The following is a 22,500-nucleotide window of genomic DNA, read 5'->3' as shown; positions in this document are numbered from 1 at the left end:
AAGTCCATGGAGAATAAGAGCACCTCCTCCCAGGCTAGGAAACATTGTCACTACCGATAAATAGGATTCACTGACAACACTGATAAATCAACGATAATCAAGAATTTCAATAAGCATATCTCTATGGCTGGTCACCTGGCTACCCCAACCCCAGCCAAAAGCTCTGCACCCCCTGCAGCAACTGGTCCAAGCCCCCCTTTTATACAGTGGCACACACTGTATACAGATTTTCTATTGTGTTATTGACTGTACGTTTGTTTATGTGTAACTCTGTGTTGTTTTTGTACAGTTCTCCTGAGTCCCCCATACCTCCTGGAGTGGGATGTTAATGGTGCTGGAGGGTGTACTGTACTGGGTTGTTGTGTACCCTGACATGTGTGGAGTTTGTTTGATGGGTTTTTACTTTAATTGGGTCATTAAAGTAAAACAAAATGTAAACATTTACAAAAAAAAAGGTTATATTTCTAGTCTAGCTGCATAGTTCTTTGAAATCCCCTTCTCTCAATTCAACTCAATTTAATTCAAGGGGCTTTATTGGTGTCATGCCTTGGTCTTAGTATTTTGTGTTTTCTTTATTTATTTGGTCAGGCCAGGGTGTGACATGGGTTATTGTGGTGTGTTTTTTGTCTTGGGCTTTTGTGGGGTGTCTACGTAGTCTATGGCTGCCTGAGGCGGTTCTCAATCAGAGTCAGGTGATTATCGTTGTCTCTGATTGGGAGCCATATTTAGGCAGGTGTTTCGTGGGTGATTGTTCCTGTCTTTGTGTTTGCACCAGATAGGGCTGTTTCGGTTTTCATTATTTCATTCCATTATTTTTGTAGTTTCTGCATGTATCGTTTTTCCTTCATTAAAATATATTATGAATCATCATCACGCTGCATTTTGGTCCGATCCTTGTTCTACCTCTTCGTCAGAGGAGGAGATAGAAGAGAGCCATTACAGAATCACCCACCACACCCGGACCAAGTGGCGTGGTAACAGGCAACAGCGACAGCAGAAGCAGCGAAAGGTGGAACGGACATGGAAGGATGAATTGTTCGGAGAAGGACCCTGGGATCAGCCTGGAGAATATCGCCGCCCCAAAGAAGAACTGGAGGCGGCGAGAGCTGAGAGGCGCTGGTATGAGGAGAAGCAACAGCGGCAGCAGGAGCAACAATATCGGGACTACACAACTTGGGAGGAGATAGACAGGTGGGCGGTCGACCCAGGGAGAGTGCCGGAGCCCGCCTGGGATTCGCTGGAGCAGTGCGAAGAGGGTTATAGGAGAATGGAGTTGGAGAGACAAGCACGACGGCGCAAAAGGAAGCCCAAGAGTCAGCCCCAAAAATGTATTGGGGGGGGGCTCAGGGAGAGTGTGGCAGAGTCAGGAGTCAGACCTGAGCCAACTCTCCCTGTTTATCGTGAGGAGCCAAGGAGGAGACCAGAACCAGAGCCGGTGTTAGAGGTGAGCGAAGCAGAGACTGTGAAGGAGTTCATGTGGAAAGTGGAGGAGAGAGTAATGAGGGAGTTGCGAGTTTGGTGCTTTAGGTATGATATTCGTCCGACGGAGCGTGTCAGGGATTTGATGGCACCTGGGTCAGTGCTCCATACTCGTCCTGAGGCGCGTGTTAGTCGGCTGGTGAAAATTGTGCCAGCCTCACGCACTAGGCCTCCTGTGTACCTACCTAGCCTTGCACGTCCTGTGCCAGCCCTGCTCTCAGGCTCTCCAGTACACCTTCACACACCAGTCCTCCGGTGGCAGCTCCCCGCACCAGGCTTCCTGTGCGTGTCCTCGGTCCAGTACCACCAGTTCCAGCACCACGCACCAGGCCTTCAGTGCGCCTCGCCTGTTCAGCGCAGCCAGAGCCTTTCTCCTCTCCAGTGCTGTCGGAGTCTCCCACCTGTCTAGCGCTGTCGGAGCCTCCCGCCTGTTCAGCGCAGCCAGCGCTTTCCTCCTCTCCTGCGCTGCCGGAGTCTCCTGCCTGTTTAGCGCAGCCAGAGCTTTCCTCCTCTCCTGCGCTGCTAGAGTCTCCCGCCTGTTCAGCGCAGCCTGAGCTGCCAGTCTGCATGGAGCAGCCAGAGATGTCAGTCTGCATGGAGCAGCCAGAGCTGCCAGTCTGCATGGAGCAGCCAGAGCTGCCAGTCTGCATGGAGCAGCCAGAGCTGCCAGGTTTCATAGAGCTGCCAGTCTGCATAGAGCAGCCAGAGCTGCCAGTCGGCATGGAGCTGCCAGTCTGCATAGAGCAGCCAGAGCTGTCAGTCTGCATAGAGCAGCCAGAGCTGTCAGTCTGCATGGAGCAGCCAGAGCTGCCAGTATGCATGGAGCAGCCAGAGCTGCCAGTCTGCATGGAGCAGCCAGAGCAGCTAGATCCGCCAGTCAGCCAGACTCTTCCAGATCTGCCAGTCAACCAGACTCTTCCAGATCTGCCAGTCAACCAGACTCTTCCAGATCTGCCAGTCAACCAGACTCTTCCAGATCTGCCAGTCAACCAGACTCTTCCAGATCCGCCAGCCAGCCAGGATCTGCCGGAGCCAACTACCTGCCTGAGCTTCCTCTCAGTGCTGAGCTTCCTCTCAGTGCTGAGCTTCCTCTCAGTGCTGGGCTTCCCCTCAGTGCTGGGCTTCCCCTCAATGCTGGGCTTCCCCTCAGTGCTGGGCTTCCTCTCAGTGCTGAGCTGCCCCTCAGTCCCGAGCTGCCCCTCAATCCCGAGCTGTCCCTCAATCCCGAGCTTCCCCTCAGTCCCGAGCTTCCCCTCAGTCCCGAGCTTCCCCTCAGTCCCGAGCTGCCTCAGTCCCGAGCTACCTCAGTCCCGAGCTGCCCCTCAGTCCCGAGCTGCCCCTCAGTCACGAGCTGCCCCTCAGTCCAGTGGGGTTCTGGGTGAGGACTATTAGGCCATGGTCGGCGGCGAGGGTGGACTATCCCAGGACGCGAGGGGGAGGAACTAAGACATTTATGGAGTGGGATCCATGTCCCGAGCCGGAGCCGCCACCATGGACAGACGCCCACCCGGACCCTCCCTATGGTTTTGAGGTGCGTCCGGGAGTCCGCACCTTAGGGGGGGGGGGTTCTGTCACGCCTTGGTCTTAGTATTTTGTGTTTTCTTTCTTTATTTGGTCAGGCCAGGGTGTGACATGGGTTATTGTGGTGTGTTTTTTGTCTTGGGCTTTCGTGGGGTGTCTACATAGTCTATGGCTGCCTGAGGCGGTTCTCAATCAGAGTCAGGTGATTATCGTTGTCTCTGATTGGGAGCCATATTTAGGCAGCCATATTCTGTGAGTGTTTCGTGGGTGATTGTTCCTGTCTTTGTGTTTGCACCAGATAGGGCTGTTTCGGTTTTCATTATTTCATTCCATTATTTTTGTAGTTTCTGCATGTATCGTTTTTCCTTCATTAAAATATATCATGAATCATCATCACGCTGCATTTTGGTCCGATCCTCTTCGTCAGAGGAGGAGATAGAAGAGAGCCGTTACAATTGGCATGGGAAAGTTATGTTAACATTGCCAAAGCAAGTGAAGTAGATAATTTACAAAAGTGAAATAAATAAATAAAAATGAACAATAAACATTACACAGAAATTCCAAAAGAATAAGACATTTCAAATACAATGTTGTATCGATGTGTTGCCGTCCTGGGTCTCTGTGAGGTCTGTTTGTGAACAGAGCCCCAGGACCAGCTTGTTTAGGGCACTTTTCTCCAGGTCCATTAACAGTGCGAAAGCAAGTGAGGTAGATAATATAAAAAAGTGAAATAAACAATAAAAATGAACCTTTCTCACTCTCTCTGTGTGTGTCTGTCTCTCTCTCTCTCACTCTTATTGGTAGTGGGTGGTGGGACAGAGCCCGTTGTTTGAATACAATGGCCTTGTATCGCTCTGTGTCACCAGTAGACCAGGGCCTGCTACCTGGTTGTGCTGATAAAGCATCTCAGATCTCAGAAATGTGTTCACAAATGCTGAGAATAGAGCATTTTTTTTTTGGGGGGGGACTTGAAAAACTATAGATAAAACGTATTGGTTGTCATCCACTGGACAGGTAGATTTCACGACAAGTTGGAAATGGCACATTTCTACAGTCTGTGTTTTGTAAGGACTCCATTTGCTAACTGCAGGCATTGCAAAGCAACACCTGTCATTCAATGGAGTTTCCTTTTCAGAGTTCCCAACATAAATACAGAGAAGGCCAGACTTTGATGACAAAGTCTGATGATAATCTAGACCGACATGTATTAGAATCTATAAATAATCTAGACGGACATGTATTAGTATCTATAAATAATCTAGGCCTACATGGAACGGTATCTATAATCTATAAATAATCTTGACCTACATGGAACGGTATCTATAATCTATAAATAATCTTGACCTACATGGAACGGTATCTATAATCTATAAATAATCTTGACCTACATGGAACGGTATCTATAATCTATAAATAATCTTGACCTACATGGAACGGTATCTATAATCTATAAATAATCTTGACCTACATGGAACGGTATCTATAATCTATAAATAATATTGACCTACATGGAACGGTATCTATAATCTATAAATAATCTTGACCTACATGGAATGGTATCTATATCTATAAATAATCTTGACCTACATGGAACGGTATCTATAATCTATAAATAATCTTGACCTACATGGAACGGTATCTATAATCTATAAATAATCTTGACCTACATGGAACGGTATCTATAATCTATAAATAATCTTGACCTACATGGAACGGTATCTATAATCTATAAATAATCTTGACCTACATGGAACGGTATCTATAATCTATAAATAATCTTGACCTACATGGAATGGTATCTATAATCTATAAATAATCTTGACCTACATGGAACGGTATCTATAATCTATAAATAATCTTGACCTACATGGAACTGTATCTATAATCTATAAATAATCTTGACCTACATGTATTAGTATCTATAAATAATCTAGGCCTACATGGAACGGTATCTATAATCTATAAATAATCTTGACCTACATGGAACGGTATCTATAATCTATAAATAATCTAGACCTACATGGAACGGTATCTATAATCTATAAATAATCTAGGCCTACATGGAACGGTATCTATAATCTATAAATAATCTAGGCCTACATGGAACGGTATCTATAATCTATAAATAATCTTGACCTACATGGAACGGTATCTATAATCTATAAATAATCTTGACCTACATGTATTAGTATCTATAAATAATCTAGGCCTACATGGAACGGTATCTATAATCTATAAATAATCTTGACCTACATGGAACGGTATCTATAATCTATAAATAATCTAGACCTACATGGAACGGTATCTATAATCTATAAATAATCTAGACCTACATGGAACGGTATCTATAATCTATAAATAATCTAGACCTACATGGAACGGTATCTATAATCTATAAATAATCTAGGCCTACATGGAACGGTATCTATAATCTATAAATAATCTAGACGGACATGTATTAGTATCTATAAATAATCTAGGCCTACATGGAACGGTATCTTTAATCTATAAATAATCTTGACCTACATGGAACGGTATCTATAATCTATAAATAATCTTGACCTACATGGAACGATATCTATAATCTATAAATAATCTAGACGGACATGTATTAGTATCTATAAATAATCTAGACCTACATGTAACAGTATCTATAAATAATCTAGGCCTACATGTAACAGTATCTATAAATAATCTAGACCTACATGGAACAGGAGCTCTTGCTGCTTTGACAATGATTTCACATTAAGACTTGTTCACATGACAGGCCTAGTGTAATTTTGACTATTTAATTACCTACATTATGTTATTTCAAGTTATCCCATTGAAGAGCAATATCACATTGTTAAAAACAAATATGCCAATATTGAAAATGCCTATGATTTGGGCAATTGAAAGCATCTAGGTCCAATGTTAACTTTGTGTTTGATGAAGATGATAGACCTTTCAAACCTCATATGCAGCATTATTGGCAAGTGATGCCTACTGTTCTAAGTGACTTGATGCCTGCTGTTCTAAGTGACTTGATGCCTGCTGTTCTGAGTGACTTGATGCCTGCTGTTCTAAGTTATGTGATGTCTACTGTCTACAAATACAATTTAAACCCAGGTCTCGTCACCTGATCGACAGACAAACAGGCACGGTAGTGAGATTAGCAGAGTGAGTGGAAGAGGAAAGGGAACAACAGGTGCCAACAGGGGCCTAGAGTCCAGGTTCCTGTAATTACCTCTCTGTCACCCTAGTTCTCTGTGTGTGGTCTAGATAGGAGGAGGAGACAGAGATCCACACTGTTGTCTCTAAGTCTCTCTACCAGCCTGGTAGCCAGCTGTCTGTCCTCAAACCTGCCTGGGTTCACATCGTATCTGTTTTCTTTCATATACTGTCAGCATTTGAACGAGTCTACCTGGATTGTTAAACAGGAGGCGTTTGAACTTCTATTCTGCCAGTCAAGAGAAATCATGCTCAGCAAAAGTATTTGAAAGAAAACAAATACTATTTGAATCCAGGTCTGCTGTTTGCTGTTCACAGGCCACTGACTGCAGTATCCTCCTCCTCCTCCTCCTCCTCCTCCTCCTCCTCCTCCTCCTCTGCCCTTCCTCTCCTCTCCCCCCATTCTCCTCTCCCCCTCCTTTCCTGCTCGTGGAGGGGCAAGAGCTAATTTTAATCAGCTCGTGCTTTTACCCATATTTGGACAGGCTGGGCGGCTGCTGGTTGCTCTGCTCCTTGCTAGCAGCTGTCTGTGGATCAGGTTACAGCCACTGGAAATGAGGTATAAGAATACATGGAGGTGACTGAATTACTGAGACAGTGGACGGAAAGAACAGGGAGAAAACAGGATATCAGGAGGGAAAACACTGCTTTAGGAGGGAGGGAACAGGGGGATATCAGGAGGGAAAACACTGCTTTAGGAGGGAGGGAACAGGGGGATATCAGGAGGGAAAACACTGCTTTAGGAGGAAGGGAACAGGGGGATATCAGGAGGGAAAACACTGCTTTAGGAGGGAGGGAACAGGGGGATATCAGGAGGGAAAACACTGCTTTAGGAGGGAGGGAACAGGGGGATATCAGGAGGGAAAACACTGCTTTAGGAGGGAGGGAACAGGGGGATATCAGGAGGGAAAACACTGCTTTAGGAGGGAGGGAACAGGGGGATATCAGGAGGGAAAACACTGCTTTAGGAGGGAGGGAACAGGGGGATATCAGGAGGGAAAACACTGCTTTAGGAGGGAGGGAACAGGGGGATATCAGGAGGGAAAACACTGCTTTAGGAGGGAGGGAACAGGGGGATATCAGTAGGGAAAACACTGCTTTAGGAGGGAGGGAACAGGGGGATATCAGGAGGGAAAACACTGCTTTAGGAGGGAGGGAACAGGGGGATATCAGGAGGGAAAACACTGCTTTAGGAGGGAGGGAACAGGGGGATATCAGGAGGGAAAACACTGCTTTAGGAGGGAGGGAACAGGGGGATATCAGGAGGGAAAACACTGCTTTAGGAGGGAGGGAACAGGGGGATATCAGTAGGGAAAACACTGCTTGAGGAGGGAGGGAACAGGGGGATATCAGGAGGGAAAACACTGCTTTAGGAGGGAGGGAACAGGGGGATATCAGGAGGAAACACTGCTTTAGGAGGGAGGGAACAGGGGGATATCAGGAGGGAAAACACTGCTTTAGGAGGAAGGGAACAGGGGGATATCAGGAGGGAAAACACTGCTTTAGGAGGGAGGGAACAGGGGGATATCAGGAGGGAAAACACTGCTTTAGGAGGAAGGGAATAGGGGGATATCAGGAGGGAAAACACTGGTTTAGGAGGGAGGGAACAGGGGGATATCAGGAGGGAAAACACTGCTTTAGGAGGGAGGGAACAGGGGGATATCAGGAGGGAAAACACTGCTTTAGGATGGAGGGAACAGGGGGATATCAGGAGGGAAAACACTGCTTTAGGAGGGAGGGAACAGGGGGATATCAGGAGGGAAAACACTGCTTTAGGAGGAAGGGAACAGGGGGATATCAGGAGGGAAAACATTGCTTTAGGAGGGAGGGAAAACACTGCTTTAGGAGGGAGGGAACAGGGGGATATCAGGAGGGAAAACACTGCTTTAGGAGGGAGGGAACAGGGGGATATCAGGAGGGAAAACACTGCTTTAGGAGGGAGGGAACAGGGGGATATCAGGAGGGAAAACACTGCTTTAGGAGGGAGGGAACAGGGGGATATCAGTAGGGAAAACACTGCTTTAGGAGGGAGGGAACAGGGGGATATCAGGAGGGAAAACACTGCTTTAGGAGGGAGGGAACAGGGGATATCAGGAGGGAAAACACTGCTTTAGGAGGAAGGGAACAGGGGGATATCAGGAGGGAAAACACTGCTTTAGGAGGGAGGGAACAGGGGATATCAGGAGGGAAAACACTGCTTTAGGAGGGAGGAACAGGGGGATATCAGGAGGGAAAACACTGCTTTAGGAGGGAGGGAACAGGGGGATATCAGGAGGGAAAACACTGCTTTAGGAGGAAGGGAACAGGGGGATATCAGGAGGGAAAACACTGCTTTAGGAGGGAGGGAAAACACTGCTTTAGGAGGGAGGGAACAGGGGGATATCAGGAGGGAAAACACTGCTTTAGGAGGGAGGGAACAGGGGGATATCAGGAGGGAAAACACTGCTTTAGGAGGGAGGGAACAGGGGGATATCAGGAGGGAAAACACTGCTTTAGGAGGGAGGGAACAGGGGGATATCAGGAGGGACAACACTGCTTTACAAGGGAGGGAACAGGGGGATATCAGGAGGGAAAACACTGCTTTAGGAGGGAGGGAACAGGGGGATATCAGGAGGGGAAACACTGCTTTAGGAGGGAGGAACAGGGGATATCAGGAGGGAAAACACTGCTTTAGGAGGGAGGGAACAGGGGGATATCAGGAGGAAAACACTGCTTTAGGAGGGAGGGAACAGGGGGATATCAGGAGGGAAAACACTGCTTTAGGAGGGAGGGAACAGGGGGATATCAGGAGGGAAAACACTGCTTTAGGAGGGAGGGAACAGGGGGATATCAGGAGGGAAAACACTGCTTTAGGAGGGAGGGAACAGGGGGATATCAGGAGGGAAAACACTGCTTTAGGAGGGAGGGAAAACACTGCTTTAGGAGGGAGGGAACAGGGGGATATCAGGAGGGAAAACACTGCTTTAGGAGGGAGGGAACAGGGTGATATCAGGAGGGGAAGTGTGAAAAGGAGATCCCTGCAGCAGGGAACAGAGAGGGGGATCTCAGAAACGGTGTTAGCTACGGTCATCTGCTATCACATGACGTGAATAATACGTTAGAGTGACAGAACAGAAGAGGTATAAAGTCTTGTGATCCGGATAGTACCACTGTATGATCACTTTAGCATCTAAAGACACTCTTTCAATATTTTGTTATTTTTTTTGTTATTTTAATTATTCAATTATTTCATTATTTCATTATTACACCTTTATTTAACCAGGTAGGCTAGTTGAGAACACCTTTATTTAACCAGGTAGGCTAGTTGAGAACACCTTTATTTAACCAGATAGGCTAGTTGAGAACACCTTTATTTAACCAGGTAGGCTAGTTGAGAACACCTTTATTTAACCAGGTAGGCTAGTTGAGAACACCTTTATTTAACCAGGTAGGCTAGTTGAGAACACCTTTATTTAACCAGGTAGCCTAGTCGATAACACCTTTATTTAACCAGGTAGGCTAGTTGAGAACACCTTTATTTAACCAGGTAGCCTAGTCGATAACACCTTTATTTAACCAGGTAGGCTCGTTGAGAACACATTTATTTAACCAGGTAGCCTAGTTGAGAACACCTTTATTTAACCAGGTAGGCTAGTTGAGAACGTCTTTATTTAACCAGGTAGGCTAGTTGAGAACACCTTTATTTAACCAGGTAGGCTAGTTGAGAACACCTTTATTTAACCAGGTAGGCTAGTTGAGAACACCTTTATTTAACCAGGTAGGCTAGTTGATAACACCTTTATTTAACCAGGTAGGCTAGTTGATAACACCTTTATTTAACCAGGTAGGCTAGTTGAGAACACCTTCATTTAACCAGGTAGGCTAGTTGAGAACACCTTTATTTAACCAGGTAGCCTAGTCGATAACACCTTTATTTAACCAGGTAGGCTAGTTGAGAACACCTTTATTTAACCAGGTAGCCTGGTCGATAACACCTTTATTTAACCAGGTAGGCTCGTTGAGAACACATTTATTTAACCAGGTAGCCTAGTTGAGAACACCTTTATTTAACCAGGTAGGCTAGTTGAGAACGTCTTTATTTAACCAGGTAGGCTAGTTGAGAACACCTTTATTTAACCAGGTAGGCTAGTTGAGAACACCTTTATTTAACCAGGTAGGCTAGTTGAGAACACCTTTATTTAACCAGGTAGGCTAGTTGATAACACCTTTATTTAACCAGGTAGGCTAGTTGATAACACCTTTATTTAACCAGGTAGGCTAGTTGAGAACACCTTCATTTAACCAGGTAGGCTAGTTGAGAACACCTTTATTTAACCAGGTAGGCTAGTTGAGAACACCTTTATTTAACCAGGTAGGCTAGTTGAGAACGCCTTTATTTAACCAGGTAGACTAGTTGAGAACACCTTTATTTAACCAGGTAGGCTAGTTGAGAACACCTTTATTTAACCAGGTAGGCTAGTTGAGAACACCTTTATTTAACCAGGTAGCCTGGTCGATAACACCTTTATTTAACCAGGTAGGCTCGTTGAGAACACATTTATTTAACCAGGTAGCCTAGTTGAGAACACCTTTATTTAACCAGGTAGGCTAGTTGAGAACGTCTTTATTTAACCAGGTAGGCTAGTTGAGAACACCTTTATTTAACCAGGTAGGCTAGTTGAGAACACCTTTATTTAACCAGGTAGGCTAGTTGAGAACACCTTTATTTAACCAGGTAGGCTAGTTGATAACACCTTTATTTAACCAGGTAGGCTAGTTGATAACACCTTTATTTAACCAGGTAGGCTAGTTGAGAACACCTTCATTTAACCAGGTAGACTAGTTGAGAACACCTTTATTTAACCAGGTAGGCTAGTTGAGAACACCTTTATTTAACCAGGTAGGCTAGTTGAGAACGCCTTTATTTAACCAGGTAGACTAGTTGAGAACACCTTTATTTAACCAGGTAGGCTAGTTGAGAACACCTTTATTTAACCAGGTAGGCTAGTTGAGAACACCTTTATTTAACCAGGTAGGCTAGTTGAGAACACCTTTATTTAACCAGGTAGGCTAGTTGAGAACACCTTTATTTAACCAGGTAGGCTAGTTGAGAACACCTTTATTTAACCAGGTAGGCTAGTTGAGAACACCTTTATTTAACCAGGTAGGCTAGTTGAGAACACCTTTATTTAACCAGGTAGGCTAGTTGAGAACACCTTCATTTAACCAGGTAGGCTAGTTGAGAACACCTTTATTTAACCAGGTAGGCTAGTTGAGAACACCTTTATTTAACCAGGTAGGCTAGTTGAGAACACCTTTATTTAACCAGGTAGGCTAGTTGAGAACACCTTTATTTAACCAGGTAGGCTAGTTGAGAACATCTTTATTTAACCAGGTAGTCCAGTTGAGAACACCTTTATTTAACCAGGTAGGCCAGTTGATAACACCTTTATTTAACCAGGTAGGCTAGTTGAGAACACCTTTATTTAACCAGGTAGGCTAGTTGATAACACCTTTATTTAACCAGGTAGGCTAGTTGAGAACACCTTTATTTAACCAGGTAGGCTAGTTGAGAACACCTTTATTTAACCAGGTAGGCTAGTTGAGAACACCTTTATTTAACCAGGTAGGCTAGTTGAGAACACCTTTATTTAACCAGGTAGGCTAGTTGAGAACACCTTTATTTAACATTTTCCACCAAGATAGAACTGCCAAAGGGGGTGGTGTTGCAATCTACTGCAGAGATAACCTGCGGAGTTCTGTCTTACTATCCAGGTCTGTACCCAAACAATTTGAGCTTCTACTTTTAAAAATGCACCTTTCCAGAAACAAGTCTCTCACTGTTGCCGCTTGCTATAGACCTCCCTCTGCTCCAAGCTGTCCCCTGGACACCATATGTGAATTGATTGCCCCCCATCTATCTTCTGAGCTAGTGGTGCTAGGTGACCTAAACTGGGACGTGCTTAACACCCTGGACATCCTACAATCTAAGCTTGATGCCCTCAATCTCACACAAATGATCAATGAACCTACAAGATATAACCTCAAATCTGTAAACATGGGCACGCTCATAGATATCATCCTAACTAACTCACCCTCCAAATACACCTCTGCTGTCTTCAACCAAGATCACAGCGATCACTGCCTCATTGCCTGCATCCGTAACGGGACTGCGGTGAAACGACCTCCACTCATCACTGTCAAACGCTCCCTAAAACACTTCAGCGAACAGGCCTTTCTAATCGACCTGGCCGGGGTATCCTGGAATGACATTGACCTCATCCCGTCAGTAGAGGATGCCTGGTTATTCTTTAAAAGTGCTTTCCTCACCATCTGAAATAAGCATGCTCCATTCAAAAATGTAGAACTAGGAATAGATATAGTCTTTGGTTCACTCCAGACCTGTCTGCCCTTGATCAGCATGAAAACATCCTGTGGCGTTCTGCATTAGCATCGAATAGCCCCATGATATAGCTTTTTCAAATAGAAATGTACATCCTGTAGTACAAACTCAAAGTTCTGGGACACTGTAAAGTCCATGGAGAAAAAGAGCACCTCCTCCCAGCTGCCCACTGCACTGAGGCTAGGAAACATTGTCACTACCGATAAATCCACAATAATTGAGAATTTCAACAAGCATTTCTCTAAGGCTGGCCATGCTTTCCACCTGGCTACCCCTACCCCGGTCAACAGCCCTGCACTCCCCACAACAACTCGCCCAAACCTCCCACACTTTTCCTTCACCCAAATCCAGATAGCAGATGTTCTGAAAGAGCTGCAAAATCTTGACCCCTACAAATCAGCCGGGCTAGAAAATCTGGACACTCTCTATCTAAAATTATCTCCCGAAATGATTGCAACCCTTATTACTAGCCTGTTCAACCTCTCTTTCGTATCGTCTGAGGTTCCCATAGATTGGAAAGCTGCCACGGTCATCCCCCTCTTCAAAGGGGGAGACACTCTAGACCCAAACTGCTACAGACCTATATCTATCCTACCCTGCTTTTCTAAGGTCTTCGAAAGCCAAGTTAACAAACAGATTACCGACCATTTGGAATCTCACCATACCTTCTCTACTATGCAATCTGGTTTCAGAGCTGGTCACGGGTGCACCTCAGCCACGCTCAAGGTCCTAAACTATATCATAACCGCCATCGATAAGAGACATTACTGTGCAGCCGTCTTCATGGACCTGGCCAAGGCTTTCGACTCTGTCAATCACCACATTCTTGTTGGCAGACTCAACAGCCTTGGTTTCTCAAATGACTGTATCGCCTGGTTCACCAACTACTTCTCCAATAGAATTCAGTGTGTCAAATCGGGGGGGGCTGTTGTCCGGGCCTCTGGCAGTCTCTATGGGGGTACCACAGGGTTAAATTCTCGGGCCGACTCTATTCTCTGTATACATCAATGATGTTACTCTCGCTGCTGGTTATTCTTTGATCCACCTCTATGCAGACGACACAATGCTGTATACTTCTGGCCCTTTTTTGGACACTGTGTTAACTAACCTCCAAACAAGCTTCAACGCCATACAACTCTCCTTCCGTGGCCTCCAACTGCTCTTAAATGCAAGTAAAACTAAATGCATGCTCTTCAACCGATCGCTGCCCGCACCTGCTCGCCCGTCCAGCACCACTACTCTGGATGGTTCTGATTTAGAATATGTGGACAACTATACATACCTAGCTGTCTGGTTAGGCTGTTAACTCTCCTTCCAGACTGACATTAAACATCTCCAATCCAAAATTAAATCTAGAATTGGCTTACTATTTCGCAACAAAGCATCCTTCACTCATGCTGCCAAACATACCCTTATAAAACTGACCATCCTACCTATCCTCGAGTTCGTCGATGTCATTTACCAAATAGCCTCCAACACTCTACTCAACAAATTGGATGCAGTCTATCACATTGCCATTAGTTTTGTCACCAAAGCCCCATATACTACCAACCACTGTGACCTGTATGCTCTCGTTGGCTGGCCCTCGCTTCATACTCGTCGCCAAACTCACTGGCTCATCTACAAGTCTCTGCTAGGTAAAGCCCCGCCTTATCTCAGCTCACTGGTCACCATAGCAGCACCCACCCGTTGCACGTGCTCCAGCAGGTATATCTCACTGGTCACCCCCAAAGCCAATTCTTCTTTTGGCCACCTCTCCTTCCAGTTCTCTGCTGCCAATGACTGGAACGAAATGCAAAAATCTATGAAGCTGGAGACTCTTACCTCCCTCAATAGCGTTAAGCACCAGCTGTCATAGCAGCTCACAGATCACTGCACCTGTACATAGCTCATCTGTCAATAGCCCATCCAATCTTCCTCATCCCCAGACTGTATTTATTCATTGATCTTGCTCCTTTGCACCCCATTATCTCAACTTGAATATTCATCTTCTGCACATCCTACCAGTTCAGTGTTTCATTGCTATATTGTAATTACTTTGCCACCATGCCCTATTTATTGCCTTACCTCTCTTATCCTACCTCATTTGCATATGCTGTATATAGATTTTTATACGGTATTAATGACTGTATGTTTGTTTATTCCATGTGTAACTCTGTGTTGTTGTATATGTAAAACTGCTTTGCTTTATCTTGGCCAGGTCACAGTTGTAAATTAGAATTTGTTCTCAACTAGCCTACCTGGTTATAGTTAGGGAAGAAAATGTCTTTTTTTTTGTGGTTTTCTCAAGCCAGGATTCAGATAAGGCTAAGACATCCGTGTTTAAATATTAACCATGTCATGTCAGTACTATACAATCATTAGCCATGTACTGTCAAAACAGCACACCGTTTCTGACTGTTTTGACAACAGCTATATTGTACAGTATGGCTGTACAGTAAGGCACTGTAAGACTTGTTTTTTTATAGGTTGTGTTGCAGACATGGGTTCCAATATTCTATTGAATTATTTGTTATTTATATGAACATTTTCTGTAGTATTTTCAAATAGTGTGTTTGTGAGTCAATTGGATCAAAACGCAACAGAATACGTTCTTCTTAAATGTAATAAACAAAAAAAAACAAACGTGACCGCTATATAAACAATGCGCTAAAGTGCAACATAACAGCGACAATAACCCACCAAAGAAGATGGCTGCCTAAATATGGTTCCCAATCAGAGACAACGATAAACACCTGCCTCTAATTGAGAACCAATCTAGGGAACCGTAGACCAACATAAACACCTAGATGAAAACAACCCCATAAATCTACAAAAACCCCTAGACAAGACAAAACACCCTAGATGTAACGGATGTGAAACGGCTAGCTTAGTTAGCGGTGGTGCTGATGTAACGGGTGTGAAACGGCTAGCTTAGTTAGCGGTGGTGCTGATGTAACGGATGTGAAACGGCTAGCTTAGTTAGCGGTGGTGCTGATGTAACGGATGTGAAACGGCTAGCTTAGTTAGCGGTGGTGCTGATGTAACGGATGTGAAACGGCTAGCTTAGTTAGCGGTGGTGCTGATGTAACGGATGTGAAACGGCTAGCTTAGTTAGCGGTGGTGCTAATGTAACGGATGTGAAACGGCTAGCTTAGTTAGCGGTGGTGCTGATGTAACGGATGTGAAACGGCTAGCTTAGTTAGCGGTGGTGCTGATGTAACGGATGTGAAACGGCTAGCTTAGTTAGCGGTGGTGCTGGTGTAACGGATGTGAAACGGCTAGCTTAGTTAGCGGTGGTGCTGATGTAACGGATGTGAAACGGCTAGCTTAGTTAGCGGTGGTGCTGGTGTAACGGATGTGAAACGGCTAGCTTAGTTAGCGGTGATGCTGATGTAACGGATGTGAAACGGCTAGCTTAGTTAGCGGTGTGCGCTAAGTAGCGTTTCAATCGGTGACGTCACTTGCTCTGAGACCTTGAAGTAGTAGTTCCCCTTGCTCTGCAAGAGCCGCGGCTTTTGTGGAGCGATGGGTAACGATGCTTCGAGGGTGACTGTTGTCGTTGTGCGCAGAATGTCCCTGGTTCGCGCCCGGGTATGGGCGAGGGGACGGTTTAAAATTATACTGTTACATAGAGATAAGACAAGAACACACATATCACCCATGTCACACCCTGACCTAACCAAAATAATAAAGAAAACAAAGAATACTAAGGTCAGGGCGTGACAGTACCCCCCCACAAAGGTGCGGACTCCGGCCGCAAAAACCTAATCTAAACGGGAGGGTCCGGGTGGTTAGAGCGTTTGGCCAGTAACCGAAAGGTTGCTGGATCGAATCCCAGAGCTGTAAAGGTAAAAATCTTTAGTTCTGTCCCTGAAAAAGTAAATTAAAGCACTGTCATTGTAAATACCATTTTTTTATTTACTGACTTGTGTAGTTAAGTAATGGCTAAATAAAAAAAGAAAACAATTATCAAAAGAAAACAATTCTAATGATGTTATAATCATTTCCTTTAAATAGACAATTTGAAAGTATATTGAAAGTATATTGAAAGTATATTGAAAGTATATTGAAAGTATATTCAAACATTTTTTGCAAATACTCTTTTCACATTTTAAATGCATGGGAGTGTGTTTGAGTCAGTTTATTTGATTATTTTCAAATACTCCCAATACTTTCCAAGTGTATCTCCAAAATTCAACTACTTGTTTTTCAAATTAAAACATATCTGAATACATACTTCAAAATATGCGAAAGTAACTGAGATATTTCAAATAGTATTTGAACCAAGGTCTGATAGGCTGCTGTTAGGCCTTGTTATATGTCTACCAACAGGTCTCTCCTTCAGCCTATTGGCCTTGAAGGCCTTGGGGAGTTGGCCTTGAAGGCCTTGGGGAGTTGGCCTTGAAGGCCTTGGGGAGTTGGCCTTGAAGGCCTTGGGGAGTTGGCCTTGAAGGCCTTGGGGAGTGAAAAACCACTATTGTGTTGTGTCAACACCAGCTTGGGGTGCAAAAAATATTTACTTTCAAGTGTCGCATGGCTGTACATGTGTTCTTGAAATAAACATGTATCCAACAAGGTTCCCCTTGTGTTGGTGACAGGGGTTGGTACAGTGACCTGGATCTATTTGTTATTAATAACCAACCATAAACAAGTGAAAGATTCACCAGAGGAGTCTCATCTTCAGAAAAGCCTCTTTTGGATGAATCAGATTCACATTAAACACTTTGTGTTCACTCAATCAGAAATCACCTTTAAATGTCAATCATCCTGTAAAGTGCAGTCCAGATTGAGTCTAGACCTTCCTGCCATTTCAGTGAATGTGTTCCCCATCAAGGCAGTGTCAGTGATGTGATCACTTCATGTGTTCCCCACCTGGGGTAGCAGCCTAGTGGTTTAGAGCGTTGGACTAGTAACCAAAAGGTTGCAAGACCAAATCCCCGAGCTGACAAAGTTTAAAAAATCTGTCGTTCTGCCCCTGAACAAGGCAGTTAACCCACTCTTCCTATGGTGTCATTGAAAATAAGAATTTGTTCTAAACTGACTTGCCTGGTTAAACAAAGGATAAATAAGTCAAGGCAGTGTTAGTGATGTGAACACACCTCCCTGATTATCATAGTGAATAAATCAAAACTATGAAATAACACATAAGGAATCATGTAGTAAACAAATCAAAATGGATTTGAGTTTCTTTCTAATTGCCACCCTTTGCCTTGATGACAGCTTTGTACACTCTTGGCATTCTCTCAGCCAGCTTCACCTGGAATGCTCTTCCAACAGTCTTCAAGGAGTTCCCAGATATGCTGTTACTTGAACTCTGTGAAGCGTTTACTAGGGCTGACATTTCTGAGGCTGGTAACTCTAATGAACGTATCCTCCGCAGCAGCAGAGGTACAGAAACTCTGGGTCCTTATGAGAGCCAGATTCATCAAAGCGCTTGATTGTTTTTGAGGACTGCACTTGAAGAAACTTTCACAGTTCTTGACATTTTCAGGATAGGTTGACCTTCATCTCTTGTCATTTCTCTTTGTTTATTTGAGCTGTACTTGGTATAATATGGACTTGGTATTTTACCATATAAGGCCATCTTCTGTATACTACCCTTACCTAGTCACAACAAAACTGACTGGCTCAAATGCACTAAGAAGGAAAGAAATTCCACGAATTATCTTTTAACCTCTTGTAACAAGGGGGCAGTATTTTCATTTTTGGAAAAATAATGTTCCCAAAATAAACGAGCTATTTTGTCAGGACAAGATGCTAGAATATGCATATAATTGACAGCTTAGGATAGAAAACACTCTAAAGTTTCCAAAACTGTAAAAATATTGTCTGTGAGTATAACAGAACTGATATTGCAGGCGAAAGCCTGAGAAAAATCCAATCCGGAAGTGTTTTGAAAGCACTGCGTTCCAATGCATCCCTATTTAGCAGTGAATGGGCTATCAACGAGATTACTTTTTCTACGTATTCCCCAAGGTGTTTACAGCATTGTGACGTAGTTCCACGCCTTTATGTTGAAGAATGAGCGTAAGCGGCTACATTGCGTAAGTGGTCACCTGATTGCTCTCAGAGTGATTCTTGCGTAAAATACAGAGGTAGCCATTTTTTCTCTCGGTCCTAATCAAAAAACAATTGTCCCGGTAGATATATTATCGAATAAATATTTGAAAAACACCTTGAGGATTCATTATAAATAACGTTTGCCATATTTCTGTCGATATGGAGCTAATTTTGAATATTTTTCGGCGTTGTCGTGACCGCAATTTCTGGTCGATTTCTCAGCCAAACATGAAGAATAAATGGAGCTATTTCGCCTACAAAAATAATATTTTTGGAAAATAGGAACATTTGCTATCTAACTGAGAGTCTCGTGAGTGAAAACATCCGAAGCTCATCAAAGGTAAACGATTTAATTTGATTGCTTTTCTGATTTTCATGACCAAGTTACCTCCTGCTAGCTTTACATAATGCTATGCCAGGCTATTGATAAACTTACACAAATGCTTGTCTTGCTTTGGCTGTAAAGCATATTTTGAAAATCTGAGATGACAGGGTGATTAACAAAAGGCTAAGCTGTGTTTCAATATATTTCACTTGTGATTTCATGAATATTTTCTAGTAATATTTATGCGCGTTGTGTTATGCTAATTAGGGTCAGTTGATGATTAGGCTCCCGGACCCAGGATGGGGTGTTACAACAAGGCATACTTAGGATAGGGTAAGTAATCCTTCTCACCCCTCCCCCCCCTAAAAAGATTTAGATGCACTATTGTAAAGTGGCTGTTCCACTGGATGTCATAAGGTGTATGCACCAATTTGTAAGTCGCTCTGGATAAGAGCGTCTGCTAAATGACTTAAATGTAATGTAAATGTAATACTTGCTATTTGAAATACATTTCAGGTGACTACCTCATGAAGCTGGTTGAGAGAATGCCAAGAGTGTTCAAAGCTAAGGCAAAGGGCGGTTACTTGGGGCAGCAGGGTTAGAGTTCAAATCCCCGAGCTGACAAGGTACAAATCTGTCATTCTGCCCCTGAATAGGCAGTTAACCCACTGTTCCTAGGCCGTCATTGAAAATAAGAATTTGTTCTTAACTGACTTGCCTAGTTAAATAAAGGTAAAATAAATAAAAAAAATATATATATATGTATATAAAATATAAAATATGTTTTGATTTGTTTAACACTTTTTGGGTCGCTACATGATTCCATATGTGTTGTTTCATAGTTTTGATGTTTTCACTATTATTCTTCAATGTAGAAAATACATTGAATGAACTCCATTAATTTCCTGTTAACTTCTTGAAGCACCCATCACGTTAGCGGGACGATTTTCGTCAACATCCTCTGAATTGAAGAGCGCCAAATCTAAATTAAATTACTAAAATACTAGATTTTCATGAATCACAAGTGCAATATAGTAAAACACAGCTTAGCTTGTTGTTAATCCACCTGGTGTGTCAGATTTGAACATCTCTCTCAGTAGAGAAAATATTACAAACAGCTAGCAGCCAAGTAGAATGGTCACGAAAGACAGAAAAGCAATACAATTAATCGCTTACCTTTGATGATCTTCGGATGTTTGCACTCACGAGACTCCCAGTTACACAATAAATGTTGCTTTTGTTCCATAAAGGTTATTTAAACATTTTTTTTTTTTTTTTTTTTTTAAATCAATTTGGTTGGTGCGTTATGTTCAGAAATCCACAGGCTCGAGCGGTCACGACAACACAGACGAAAATTCAAAATAGTATCCGTAAAGTTCGTAGAAACATGTCAAACGTTTTTTAGAATCAATCCTCTGGTTGTTTTTACAATATATAATCGATAATATTTCAAACGGGACTGTAGCTTCTTCAATAGGAGAGAGAGAGAGAAATGTCTGCTCCAAGCTGTTGCGCATGCAAAACGCTGCTGGCACCCAGCCATCCACTGACGCGATATAATCTTTCTCGCTCATTTTTTCAAAATATTATCCCAAAACTATTTCTAAAGACTGGTCACGCCATGGGGAAGCCATAGGAAAAGGAATCTGGTTTATATCCCTTTAAATGTGAAGGTAGGCAATGGAACAGAGAGATTTCAGGAAAAACAATATTTTGTTTTGGAAAGTTTAGAGTGTTTTATATCCTAATATGACAATTATATGCATATTCTAGATTCTGGGCCTGAAAAATAGGCAGTTTAATTTGGGTACGTTTTCCATCCAAACATCACCATACTGCCCCATACACTGAACAGAGATAAAAGTCTCCAACTTCAGCGATTTTTGCAATTAGTTCCAGTCACAGGCAGCAGAGAACTGGAATGAAAGGCGGCCAAATGAGGTGTTGGCTTTAGGGATGATCAGTGAGATACACCTGCTGGAGCGCGTGCTACGGATGGGTGTTGCCATCGTGACCAGTGAACTGAGATAAGGCGGAGCTTTACCTAGCATGGCCTTGTAGATGACCTGGAGCCAGTGGGTCTGGTGATGAATATATAGCGAGGGCCAGCCGACTAGAGCGTACAAGTCGCAGTGGTGGGTGGTATAAGGTGCTTTAGTGACAAAACGGATGGCACTGTGATAAACTGCATCCAGTTTGCTGAGTAGAGTGTTGGAAGCAATTTTGTAGATGACATCGCCAAAGTCGAGAATCGGTAGGATAGTCAGTTTTACGAGGGTAAATTTGGCGGCGTGAGTGAAGGAGGCTTTGTTGCGGAATAGAAAGCCGACTCTTGATTTGATTTTCGATTGGAGATGTTTGATATGAGTCTGGAAGGAGAGTTTACAGTCTAGCCAGACACCTAGGTACTTATAGATGTCCACATATTCAAGGTTGGAACCATCCAGGGTGGTGATGCGTGCGGGTGCAGGCAGCGAACAGTTGAAAAGCATGCATTTGGTTTTACTAGCATTTAAGAGCAGTTGGAGGCCACGGAAGGAGTGTTGTATGGCATTGAAGCTCGTTTGGAGGTTAGATAGCACAGTGTCCAAGGACAGGCCGGAAGTATATAGAATGGTGTCGTCTGCGTGAAGGTGGATCAGGAAATCGCCCGCAGCAAGAGCAGCATCATTGATATATACAGAAAAAAGAGTCGGCCCGAGGATTGAACCCTGTGGCACCCCCATAGAGACTTCCAGAGGACCGGACAGCATGCCCTCCGATTTGACACACTGAACTCTGTCTGCAAAGTAATTGGTGAACCAGGCAAGGCAGTCATCCGAAAAACCGAGGCTACTGAGTCTGCCGATAAGAATATGGTGATTGACCGAGTCGAAAGCCTTGGCAAGGTCGATGAAGACGGCTGCACAGTACTGTCTTTTATCGATGGCGGTTATGATATCGTTTAGTACCTTGAGCGTGGCTGAGGTGCACCCGTGACCGGCTCGGAAACCAGATTGCACAGCGGAGAAGGTACGGTGGGATTCGAGATGGTCAGTGACCTGTTTGTTGACTTGGCTTTTGAAGACCTTAGATAGGCAGGGCGGGATGGATATAGGTCGTAACAGTTTGGGTCCAGGGTGTCTCCCCTTTGAAGAGGGGGATGACTGCAGCAGCTTTCCAATCCTTGGGGATCTCAGACGATATGAAAGAGAGGGGACTGTTCGATGCTATTGCAGTTCGCCACAGGATGTTTTTGTGCTGGTCGAGGGCAGTCAGGTCTGGAGTGAACCAAGGGCTGTATCTGTTCTTAGTTCTGCATTTTTTGAACGGAGCATGCTTATCTAAAATGGTGAGGAAGTTACTTTTGAAGAATGACCAGGCATCCTCAACTGACGGGATGAGGTCAATGTCCTTCCAGGATACCCGGGCCAGGTCGATTAGAAAGGCCTGCTCACAGAAGTGTTTTAGTGAGCTTTTGACAATGATGAGGGGTGGTCGTTTGACTGCGGCTCCATAGCGGATACAGGCAATGAGGCAGTGATCGCTGAGATCCTGGTTG

This window comes from Oncorhynchus keta, chromosome 10 (genome assembly GCF_023373465.1).
Source record: "Oncorhynchus keta strain PuntledgeMale-10-30-2019 chromosome 10, Oket_V2, whole genome shotgun sequence".
Classification (NCBI taxonomy): Eukaryota; Metazoa; Chordata; class Actinopteri; order Salmoniformes; family Salmonidae; genus Oncorhynchus; species Oncorhynchus keta.
This window is presented reverse-complemented; position numbering follows the sequence as displayed.